Here is a 12,926-nt window from a genome sequence, read left to right as displayed (position 1 = left end):
AGATATACGTTCTTAAAGTTTGGACAAGTAAGGAAGATGAAAATGACGTTCTGTGTTATTTTACACAATAATGGTATAGAGAACATGTTCTGTGAGGAGCAGCTCAGGTCATTTAGCCTGGAGAAAAGGAGGCTTAGAGGAAACCTTGTCACACTCTCCAACTTTCTGAAAGGAGGCCAGGTGGAGTTTTCTGTCTTCTCCCATGTAACAAGTGATAGGACAAGTCATGCCAAGGGAGATTTAGGTTAAATATTAGGAAAAGGTTTTTCAGGGAAAGGTTTGTCAAGCATTTTAACAGGCTGCCCAAGGAAATGGCTGAATCTCTAACCCTGGGGGGATTTAAAAGATGAGCAAATGTAGCAAGGACATGGTTTAGTGGTGGACTTGGCAATGATAAGACAATGGTTGAACCTGATGATCTTAATGGTCTTTTCCAGCCTAAATTATTCTATAATTTTGTGATATTTAGTTATAATACTCAAGCAGCAATTTAGTTTTGCCCAATCTCTCAGTGTGTTCATGGTACTAAAAGTGCTACCATATGTTAACAGATGCTGTGCAGTAGTTAACTCTGTAGCACCACTGCAAAGGGTACTCAGGAAGCTCACTCACACAACTGTGATTGAAGTGAAAGGTGGTGATGACTGAAGCCAAATTCCTGCAATTGACACCAGTCTGTATAATTCTGAAGAGCCTCTCTGATTTCTATGCAAATAATCTTGTATCTGAGCTGAACTTAAGTGTTTGGACCATCAGGATTTGTAAAACTCTTCTGTGGGGCTGGTTTCACAAAAATAACATTTTTTTTTCCATAATGTATAAATTTGAAGTGAAAGTTGAAGTGATTGTTTGCCTCATGTTTATTATATATAATTACATTTATACAGTAATAAACTAGAATCTTTAAAGATAGAAATGCACTTAAATTAGTAATTTTTCCAATTATTGCTTTGGAAGATACCTGATGTGTTCTTTTTGCTTTAATAACTCTTCTTCTAATATTTAGACTTCCTTTTTTTCTTCAAGAGCTTTCAAATGTTAATTATTTAATAATCGTAACACCTTGAAAGGTTGTCCAGGGATATATTTACATTTTATAACAAGAGGTGATAAATAGAATATAGTGGAGATTGCATTTGCCTGAAGGATGTGACTGTAGCTCAGTGTCTGGTAGTTTACCCCTTAAATATCTATACTGCTTTTTTAATGATCCTGTGAGTCATTAATGAAAGGGAGTACAGTCTGCAGTGTTTTCAGTGCATTTCCTCTGGTTTAACAGACGTTCCTGTTTTCATTGGTTCCTAAAGGTCTTTGACAACATGCAGGAAGCTGACTCTAGGCATGATAAATTATGCTAATGCTAGCAACAGGTTGTTGCTTTTGTTGACTTTCCCAGATGAATGAAACTTTCTCCATTATGTGACTAGAATTTTCAGAGAAGAGACCACAAAGCCCTGGGGGAAATGATGTGAGTTGTATTACATCTTTAGAACAGTTTTCTGGCCTGTAGTCTGTTTTGTTGTGATTTAAGTAGAATGATTGTGTGGGAGAAAGATGTGTGAATTGCTCCTATTGTTCCCTTTCACTGAGTCTTGTGGTTTTGGAAGCTATTGGGAAATGGGCAAAACTACCAGTGGGCATGTGCTGTGTAGGGCACACACAGAGAATGACACCCCTGGGAGACAGGAAGTCTCCTCTGCATGCAGAGACTGGCTGTGCTATGCACTGCAAAGTTTTCAGTGGTGGGTACAGTGCACTGGTGTGTATGTAACAGATGTCCTCTAGAAAAGCGCTCAGGCTCCATCAGGTGTGGGTTTAAATATCTTTTTGAGGTCAAAGTCCAGCAAATACCATATTCAGTTTTTCTATTTTTTCTACAACTATATAAAGTCACTGAGCAAGAGAAATGTGCAGATCTGTTTAATGTCATTCATGGAGTTCATTGATTTCACTTCATCTTGTGGCCTTTTGCTAAGAGACAGAAACATCTGTGAGCATATTTTAGTTGATTTGAGAATAAGCAAAGCTTTAACTTCTTTTCAGAGAAAAGGGATTTGATGTTTAAAGTCCTAATAGAATCCTGCTCTTCCATTTTTCTATGCCTAATATTCAGGGTATTTGATGTTTAAATAGAATTTTTTGACTGACAATAAATTTCAGTAAGCTAAGTTCTATTGTTTGGTTAAGAGTGTGTTTGTAATGTTAGAATAAATTAGTAAATTAATTAGTAATATAGTGCGACATTTGTTACAACTGCTGGTTAGATAAGCATAAAATGGATTGAAAGTGAGGTTGATTGTGCTTCATATTGCTATAGGGAAAGTAGAGAGAGAAAGCCAATTATAGTTTCTCTTGAGTTGAAATAAGATACATGAGCTAATAAAAAAAAGCTTCAAAAGAATGATTAATTATCAAGGAATAGATGTGTCCTGAATATAATGATGTGCAGAAGCCTAAAATGTCATTAATTTATAATTTTTAAAAGAAACCAAACTTTATTTTAAGCCTGTACCTAAATAAGTGTGGAGAAAGCGTATGTCCACTACTAAACCGTGTCCTATGCACCACATCTACACATCTCAGCCACTTCACTGAGCATCCTGGTCCAATGAGTGACAAACTCTTCATGAAGAAATTTTTCCTAATATCCATTCTAAACCTCACCTGACATGACTTGGATCCTTGTCCTGTCACTTGCTACATGGGAGAAGCACCTGACTCCCACCTGGCTACAATGTCTTTTCAGGGAGTTGTAGAAGTGATAAGGTCACCACTGAGACTCCTTTTCTCCAGGCTAAACAACCCCATCTCCCTCAGCTGCTCCTCATTAGACTTGTGCCCTAGACCTTTCACCAATTGCCCTTTTCTGGGTATGTTCCAGCACCTTGATGTCTTTATTTTAGTGGAAGGTCTTAAACTGAACAGAGGATTTGAGGATGGCCTCACCAGCACTGAGTACAGAGGGACAATCACTGCCCTGGTCTTGCTGACCATACTATTCTTGATCCAAGCCAGGATGCCATTGGCCTTCTTGGGCACTCAGCTGTTTCATGTTCAGTCATCTATCAAACAGCACTCCCAGGCCATTTTTCACTGGGTAACTTTCCAGTCACGCTGCCCCAGCTTGTAGCACTGAGTGGAGTTGTTGTGACCCAAGGGCAGCACCCACCCCTTCGCCTTGTTGGACCCCACATGTACCATTGGCCCATCAATCCAGCCTGTCCAGATGCCTCTGCAGAGCCTTCCTTTGGCAGGTCAACACTCCTGCCCAGTTTTGTGTCATCTGCAAACTGACTCAGGGTACCCTGGATCTCTTCATCCAGATTATTGCTAAAGATATTAAACAGGGCTGGCCCCAATACCAAGCCCTGGGGAACACCACAGGTGACCAGCCACGAGCTGGATGAAACTCAGTTCCACACATTTCTCTGGCCCCATCATCCAGCCAGTTTATCATTTAATGAACAAGTGCACTTATTCAAACTCTGAGCAGCCCATTTCTTCAGGAGAATACTGGAGAAATGGTGTCAATTACTGAAGTCCAGGGGAACACCATGTACAGCATTTCCGTTGTTCAGTAAGTAGGTCACCTTGTTGTAGAAAGACATCATGTTGGTCAAGTAAACACTGCATTTCATAAACCCATACTGGGTGAGCCTGATCCCCATAGACATGAGGATTTTTATGTGCTTTGTGGTGGCACTCAAGGTGATCTGCTCCATGATCTTCCCCAGCACTGAGGTTGGACTAACAGATCTGTAGTTCACCATATCCTTCTGGCTGCTCTTGTAGATGGGTGTCACATTTGCTAACCTCTCACATTTGCATGTCAATAAAGTATCTTTATGTATTTTCCTTGATCTTGTATAATCCCTAGAAATGGGATATCCCTAGGATGCTGGATAAATTGATGTCCAAACTACTTTATACTTCTTTAGGATAATCAGGTTAGTTTAGACATACTGGGGAGATCATTCTGTGGCAATATATCTAAGGAAATCCAGCAATGGATGTAATTACTTTTGTGCCTGGATCTGTTTTAGTCAGGGTGCTGACTCTCCAGGATTAGTAATCAGCACTTGCATCCTCATATACTCTGCATATATTCTTTAGCTTACACTGAAACTCAAAATGAGAATGTTGGAGTTCACAAGGTTGTTGGGGAGGTCTGGCCTGCTTGATTGGCCAGTCTCTGTGCTAAACTTGATGCCAGCTCCTGGGCAATCACATTATCTTTTTGGAGCATGCAGGGAAAGAAGGTAGGAAAAAAGTCAGTTACAACAGTCAAACTTGTATTTTGGTAAGAAATTACAGGATTTCTTCACTTGGAGATTCAGAACAGAGCAGGGGAACCCTGTGAACTCTGGTGAGGGTTCTTTACCACTCAGTTAAAGACATTTGAAATCGCTGTTTTTGTGCTGGGAGGACAGGATTGATCTAGAGCCATCCAGATAATTCAGGGAGGTGACAGCAGAATGAGAGTTACTACTGGATTACTGGATTTTGGGTATCACAAGCCCTTAGAGCTAGTGTTTGAATTGTTTCATTGAATTCCTTGGCTTTAGGGCTCTTTTCAGCTACTGAGGGGAGATTGTTCATCCAAGTAATAGATAGGGAGAGGGCTTATTCAAAGAGACATTTGTGAATTTATACTGTGAGGCAAGAGTGTGAAGGCAAGAAATTACATCCAAATACAGCAGAGCTTAAAGGTATTTTTCTTACTAAAGTGTGGCTGATTAGTGTCATGTTTTTCTGAATTGCTGAAGCATCAACTTGTATGAATAAATTGTCCTTTATTTTATATACTGATAATTTGCTCACAATAAGATAATTACTGCCTGCAAGAATATTCAGTGAAATATAAATTTAGCAGGGTTTTGATGCTTGGCCATAGAGATCTACCTATAAATATAAAATCACACATACAAATTCTAAAAAAACCCAAATAAAAAATATTTTTTGAAAGAGTATTTCTTAGGTTTTGTACCCTGAATCATAGTGCTGTTTATAATAATGGACAGAATAGATAACAATACAAAGTAAAAATTGAAACAAAATTAATCAAGCCAAGCTCTGTATAAAATACTTTAAAATGTGCTGTTCTGTTCGTCTTCCTAAACAAGAATTTAATGAGAGGAAGGTATTGGAAATCCAACACAGTAGAAAAACTGATTCCATCCAACCATCCAACACAGTAGAAAAACTGACTCCATTGCCATGTGCTGTGGAACACCAGAGCAATTTTTTCAAAAATTTGTATTTGGTTTTTCTAATGTATTAATTACTTGGTGAAGCCTTTCCAAATGTTGAAACTGTAATTTAATGCCATTTGTAGAAAATAGGGGTTTATTTACATTTTTTGAATATAGTTGTTTCTGGTGCTGTTAGGGGAAAGTGTTGAATTTGATACACCAAATTTGTTGGTTTGATTTGTTGAATCTGATGCACCCAAAACTAAGACAGTTCTGTTGAAATACTATGGATCTATAATTCAAAACTTGTTATGCACTGTTTCCTGGTATTTTATACTGTATTTGCTTTTGGTTTCTCTATTTTATTTGGTTTTGGTAGTTGAGTTTGGCATTCCAAATTTGTTTGTGACATAGGTTATTTGTGGTTTATTCCTAACTAGTATATTAAAGGATATTTTAAATACTGCTTTTCTGCAGATGATAATTTACATTAGTGGCTTCTATTAAGAGTTAGATTTGAAACTATTTAGTCTATTTTGAGAACTGATAATATATGCCATGCAAAATGATCATCAGAAAGCATTAATAATCAAAATATATAATTTCTGCTGCTTCCTAACATTAGAAGCCTAATTTGGCATGATTTAGTGGAATTGTGTTGGCACTTGTCAAGACATGAACTTATATGCTTCTTTTCTGGAGCACATTGACTATTTAAGGAGAATTTTGTGAGAAACTAAAAAATTACATATTAAACTGAGGGCTCATGTTGCTCCTTCCTCTGCCATTAAAGAAAAGGAGAAAGAGAGGAGAAGGTGTATTAATATTACATCTCAATGTAGATAGATATCACTTATATGAGAGTTTCAGCTATTATGTATTAATAGATTCTGGAAGGGAACAAAAGAGTATTTTGAGAAATAATATCCTCAAGTTGTTACAGAAATTCAGAATCGCAGAACTGTGTCCTAGTGTCAAATAAAGAGTCAGCATTTAGGTGACAAGCCCTGAAAAGACTAAATCTGCTTGAACCTCTTACTTAAAAGTGGAAACTAAATTATGAAAGCTAAATGTGTGGTTCAAATACATAGCTGTACTCAAAATAGTGCAAGGCCCAAGCAGCTCAGAACACTCAGTGGTAGTAGAAAGAGTAATTTCTTCATACTTTGGTTTAACTGTTTTCTACATCTTCCTGTGTCTCGGTAGGTCAGTTAAATTTGTTTCAGGTTCAGATGGAGCATGTAATGGAGCTGATCCCAAATCTGCTAGTGCTAGAATGAGGCTGTGGGTAGGATTTTATGCATGCCATCATAGTAATGAGAAATCAGGTATCTAATGCATTGCTCTCATCTCTCTCCTTTTCTCAAAAAAATGTCTTTTGATGTGGAATGTAGCATTTGATTGCTATGTACAATACATTTTCAGGACTTCATACAAAGTAGTTTTAGGTAGTTTGCCTTGAAGCAGTAAGTATTTTACTTGTTGTTTGAAGTTAGGTTAAGTGTTTTCTATAATTATTGTTTAGGTGATACTCTTAGCGTGCCTCTTTGCTGCTAAATCACTCATGAGTTCATTCTTGTATTAATTATTCCTGTTCTGCCAATAGTATGGGAAAATCACACAGCGCTAAATTAAAATTTATTCCCTGAGGACTGATTCCTTGTCTCTTTTCATTAAACAAATACACAAATATTTTTGGCTTTTCTCTGGGCAGGAAAGCTATTGTTTCTTGCTCATTCCAACAGACTATGTATTTGGATTTTGGGATTTCCTACCTCATCTACCCCAAATACTTCCAGTTAAAGGTAAGGTGATGTAAAAATTGTGAGCTACTTTGTTTTCCTTTTGATGGGGGTTTCCATTGTTACAAGGAAATGCTTTGTGATGTTAAAATTAAATTGCATCTGTAGTTGTTTGCCATGTGGCAGGATAACACAGCAGCTGATGTGACCTCTTCCAAGATGTATAGGCAGCAAATCATATGATAAAGTAACAGAATTATCATCAAAATCTTTAGCAAAAATTAGTGCCAAATAAGTATTAGTGGATTATCAGGGAGGAAAAAACCAAATTCAAACATTATCTATACAGCCAATTACTAAAAACCTTTTAGGTTTTGCTTGTAAGTTCAGCATGTGCTGGGACTTAACATCCAGTTTAGCAACTGGTGTAATTCACAATTGTCACTATGGTTTATTGATGCAGAATTAATAGAAGGATTATTCAAAAGACATTGATAAACTCTGATAAGCAGGGGGTGCTGACTGTGAGTTTGTTACTTTGGAAGTCAGACTGAAATGTCTATGTTACATTGGACACTACCAATGTTAGTAATTACAGAAGACTGATCACTTAGTTGTTAATGTGTAGTTAAATATTTGGGTTTACATTCACAGATTTGCCATGTGGATTTGTAAGTATGAGAAAGAGACTGAGAATTAGGTGTATGATTTTATTGAGAAGTAGTAATTGGATTGATTGTAAGGTAAAACAGAATGACTGTAAAACTGCCATTTTTCAGTGTGAAACCTAACAAAATGAAACTGGAGTTGACAATTACTGTAACAGGGTTGTGGAATAGCTTCAGTAACACATTCTTCTCCACAAGTGGGATATTTCAAAATGACTAGTATTCCCAGCAGAAACAAAACTGAAATAGTACATCTGATGTTTCATGTATGTGTGATATTGTCTACTAAGAGTAAAATAATTAAATAAGAGAAAGTGATTTAGAGAAGAAGTGATAGTACAGTTAGGAGGATGAATAGAAAAATAGAGCCTTATCTTCCTTTTTTCCTTGAAGGTGTTTAATTTTTTTTAAATGGCAAAACCTCATGAACAGAAAGGTGGGTCAAATGAGAAATTCAGGTTTCCTGAAGCTTCAATTGCTGCAACAGAGTTATGTACTTTGATGTGATGAGATATAACAGTTTTGAGATAAGCAGATAGTAAAGAAGTAGAAGTGCTGCCTTTTCCATGCCTTTCACATTCACTTACAGCTTGTGTTTTCTTACAATCCTCTAAGAAAAAAAAAGAAAATAAAAAAATTAAATGAATAGAGTAGTATATAGGATAAAGGTTGTGATAGCAAAGAGATTAAGTAAATTATGCTGCAGCAAGTCTAGCAGCAGGAAACATCCCTTTTAAGACTGTCCAGTAATTATAAAGGAGTCCTATCTATCCTTCCAGAGCTGAAGTGGAGGTTCCTGAGAGGAGCCACAACCTTTACTGAGGTCCACAGCAGGGTGGAGGGTGTGTGATGCTGGGCAGAAATTGATACAGGCAAAATCCTGATTAAATATAAAGGGGGAAAAAATATCAGTGTATGGATAATTAACTGCTGAAACAGGTTGCTCAGAGAGGTTGTGGAGTCACTGGCCTTGGATGTGTTTAAGACTCAGTTGGGTAAAGCACTAAGCATCTTAGATGATGCTACTTTGAACAAGACAGTGAGTCCTAGACATCCTGAAGTCCTTCTGAGCATAAATGATTCAGTGAATTGCCAGTGTAGAGAGGGCCATGACATGTAATTTTGCTGTACTCTGCTTGTAATATACTCAAAATGAGATCATTAGAAACTTAATATTGATCTATAGCTGAGTAAACTACTGTGCAAATAAATTTTTTACCAAACAAACACACAGGCTGAGACAAAGGGATAAGATCTAGACTTCAGAGAGAAAGTAAGATAGGTAATGAAAAAGGATACTTTCTGTGTGATTAGAAGACATGCAGAGGGATTTAAAATATTAGATGGTTTAGATAATCTGAATAAGAATTATATCTGTCATGCAAATATGCATGAATGATTGCTGTATTTCCTTATTCCTCTCACATGTCTATTACGTAACATAAAAAAGCAGTTTCAAATATGGTAACAAGTATTGGACGTACAAACTGCATTTCTAACTAACCAGTAGCCGAGTACCAGTTCAGTCATCTAGGATGGACATTCATTTTCTGATGACAATTGTATGAGCTCTCTAGTATTGCTGAAATTCTGTCAAACCTCATGGTTATCTCCAGAACCATGGGGGTAAAAAAGAAGCTGCAGACCGATTCAAAACTAAAATGTTCATTTTGCTTAGGAAGAAAACCAGGTGAGAGGGTTGAAGGGTATTGTCCAGTTAAACACTCAGAAGTAAATATATTTTTGTGCCACACTTTAGAAGTTGATAGACCAAAGTAGTTAATGTTAAAATTATACTGATAGAAAGTCAAATATAAAATGACCTAGACAATAATTACAGCCTATTACAGTTGTTTGCTTTTCCTGAGCCTTTGAAGTGGACTGAAATGCCTGCCTGAAATGATCTAAATAAATGGTAGTGAATGTCTTCCAATTTTTGCTTTCACTTCAGAACAAGTAATTTTAAAAAATGGTGGCAGGCTTTATAGATTGAGAAGTAGCTTACCAGCTGTGAGGGTAGTAACAGGAAGTTAAAATTAGGAGGTGAAATGCTATGAGTAAAAGTTAGTAGAAGTAATACATTTTGCCAATTTTGCTCTGAAAAAACACCTCTAAGTGATAGGTTTTTTTGTGGAATAGGAAGATGATAAGATAGATGGAAAAATGGGTCCTCTGAGCACAAAGCTGGAGGCTTTCCTTGACTGTGTGATACAAACCTATTTAGATAGAAGAAAGAAACAGTTCCTACAGGATAGAAGAAAGTTTAGTATTAACCAATGGTCTCCAGATAGACCAATCCTAATGGAAAATTAAAAAAAATAAACAAGCAGTGAAAAGTCAATAGAGAGTGTATGAATTTATTTAGGTACAACTGGAAATTTTATCTGATAGAATACAAGATGATAAAATATGGATATATTTGGTGCAAGGAAGCATCACAGAGGTACACATAAAGGCAGATAGAATTTCCGTAAACACTTAGCAGCACCCTCATGTCTCCAAAATCCTTGACAGAGACTGTGATAGGGCATTTAACCATGACACAGGTGAGGAGACAATGTTATTTAAAATGCAATGAATATAATAATTTAGAATGGGATTTTATGGTGACATACACCTGATTATTGAACAGGTGAGAGATGAAGTCTTACTAGTATCTTACAGAGAGATGCAGAGTCACACTGCTCACTGCAGCAGTCTGCAGAGAAACTACAGCATTCACATCTTGGGGAGTGAGAGGAAGCTACAGAGCTAGGTAAGACTAGTGCTAGGAAAAGCATGTAGGAGCCTGAGGCATAAACATCTAGTCCCTTTCCACTGCTGCAGAGCCTGGTCAGGATACTTTGGATCCTCTGCCTCAGTTTATGTTGTCTTCAAAATTCATTATTATTGTTCTAATATTTCTAGGGCTTATATGAATTTATTTAGATTTTTTAAAAAATGGAAACAGACTTTGCAAATATTTAATTTTTTATTCAAATTTGATGACACTAATAGTGCTTAAAAATAAATAATCCAAAGGCGAAAGAAACTTCGGATGGGTAAGCAATATTTTCCTTTAAAGCAAGGATGTACAAAAAGAGAACAATAAAGGAATCTTCTATTTCAGTATTGGCCAAATCTTAAGATTTTTGCTTGGTTTTTTACTGATTTCCTATTAAAACAGGTCCACATTAATTCCATGAACTCAGTGAAACCTTGTTTAAAAGTTTTTACTTGGATGCAAAATAACCTCATATCCCGAGTATCACTTTGTCACAAGTATTTGGACATTGACAAAACGAGTTGCTCAAAAAGTCATGGTTTTTGTTGAGAATGACGGGGATAGTCTTCATCTTCTGCAGTACTCTTCAGCATCGACTCAGTCTAATGCTTCTGCCACTTGTGACAGCCTGGAAGAGTTTCTTTCCATTTCCAGAAAGGAAATGTTTCCTGTAATACACTGGAAATAGTAGGTACAATGATCTGGCATTTGCCTCAATGACAACCCTGAGATATGACCTCAGACACTTTCTGCCTACAGAAATGAACACAATTCAAGAAATGGACTGCGAGGCTCCTGAATTAACTGATTTTGGCACACTGGTTCTAAATACTGCTCTGCATTTGGGACTCTGTTTCTTATTGATTATGCTGCAGCATAATTTATGCAATCTCATTGCTATCACAACCTTTATCCTATATACTACTCTATTCATTTAATTTTTTTATTTTCTTTTTTTTCTTAGAGGATTGTAAGAAAACACAAGCTGTAAGTGAATGTGAAAGGCATGGAAAAGGCAGCAATTATACCTTTATTCTGAACCAAAGATTTATACTCTGAAGACTTTATAACTGGGATGCTGTGATTAATGTTTACCCTGAAATTGCAGTTATATAATGGGAATTATGTTCATGTGGGACTTCTGTCTGATAACTTTAGACTTTATAGGAATCTGCAATGTTAAACACTGCAAAACTGTGAGTGGCGCTGGGAACATACTTAGACTTTACCATACAAGCAGCCTAACTGAAACAAAGACACTCTTCCTTAGTGCATCTTTACTCGTGTACAGTGATTGTATGGACTATTATGTCCATTTGCTCTAGGATTGGACGATTCGGGTTCAGCCTGCTATTCTTGCGTTCTACAACCGCTTTCAGTATGTTTTAAAATAACAAGCCAACATAATAACTGTGATTTACTTGTTCTAATTGCTTCATGAAATGAGCCACTAAAATAAAGAGCACCGAGGTCATATTCCTCATAAACCTGTTTCCATGTATATTATAGCAAAAATAGGGATACAAAAGCGAGCTTTCGTTGCCGCTGAGCGGAGGTTTTGGAGCGACGCCGGCGTTGTCAGAGGGCGGCCGTGCCCACCAGGGGGCGCTGGCGCTTTTCCTTAGGGGTTGATTAATCTAAAACTAGATGGGATTTAATCTGTTTAAAAGGCGAACAAAGTGCTTCATGTTGCAGGAGAGAAATACCGTATGGGCAAGAAAACGGGATGGAAAAAAGGCACAGTGTAAACCTTTAGTGTTATTTTTCCATTCAAAAGTTATCAAAATAAAATAGGTGCTTTGTTTTGCTACAAGTTATGGAAATTCCCACTGAAGACTGCCATGCAACTGCAAGAACTAATAAGCAATTTTTAATTAGTGTTCTGTGGCCCACAGAAACTTTTTTGGGGGTTTTTTTTTGCTGTTGTTGTTTTGGGTGGTTTTTTTTGTTGTTGTTGTTTCGGGTGGGTTGTTTTGTTTTGGTTTTTTTTTTTTTTTTTTTTTTGCAATGAACATAGATTTTGAAACTATCATTATAGAAATATTCATCAAATAAAAGTAATGGACAGAAGAAATGAGAATCAGATTCAGTTTTTAGTCCTTGAATTAAAAAGTAAAGTTTTCATAGGGGAAAGCAAACATCTTATTCTTCTGTATAATCAGGAAGTGCTGACAGATGCAGCAAAAAAATAAGGCGTTATGGACCTCCATTTGGCCTGCATTATTGTGGCTATTTGAAACTGCACAAATTTGTCCTTTTTAACAAAAGATGGAGGGTTTTGCCCAATTTTCCTGGGTCTAGGTCAGTAGTGCTGTAAGCCTGTCGCATTATTCATCTAATTGTACAAATTTTTAATATCTGGTTTGTGTCATCTTGATTAATGTAGAAGCAAGTGGACTCAGAGAGACTCAGAGAGCAACGCTTATCAAAATATGACAGAATCATATCAACAATTGTTGCTCATAAAGACTGCCAACGCTGTTCTCTTGTATATGTAATTTATCCCAATTTTTGTAAATCTGCTGGCAAAGCAGTTATTTAGGTATGGGGAGGGAATAAA

General features: G+C 36.8%; 1 protein-coding gene across 8 annotated transcripts in view; it reads left to right on the top strand.

Moving 5' to 3' along the window:
• The window catches only part of C1H8orf34 (chromosome 1 C8orf34 homolog), a 147,304-nt gene that overhangs the window by 60,218 nt on the left and 74,160 nt on the right, over positions 1-12,926 (top strand). The window lies entirely within an intron of this gene.

This window comes from Lonchura striata, chromosome 1 (assembly GCF_046129695.1).
Source record: "Lonchura striata isolate bLonStr1 chromosome 1, bLonStr1.mat, whole genome shotgun sequence".
In the NCBI taxonomy this organism is placed as follows: domain Eukaryota; kingdom Metazoa; phylum Chordata; class Aves; order Passeriformes; family Estrildidae; genus Lonchura; species Lonchura striata.
This window is presented reverse-complemented; position numbering and strand designations above follow the sequence as displayed.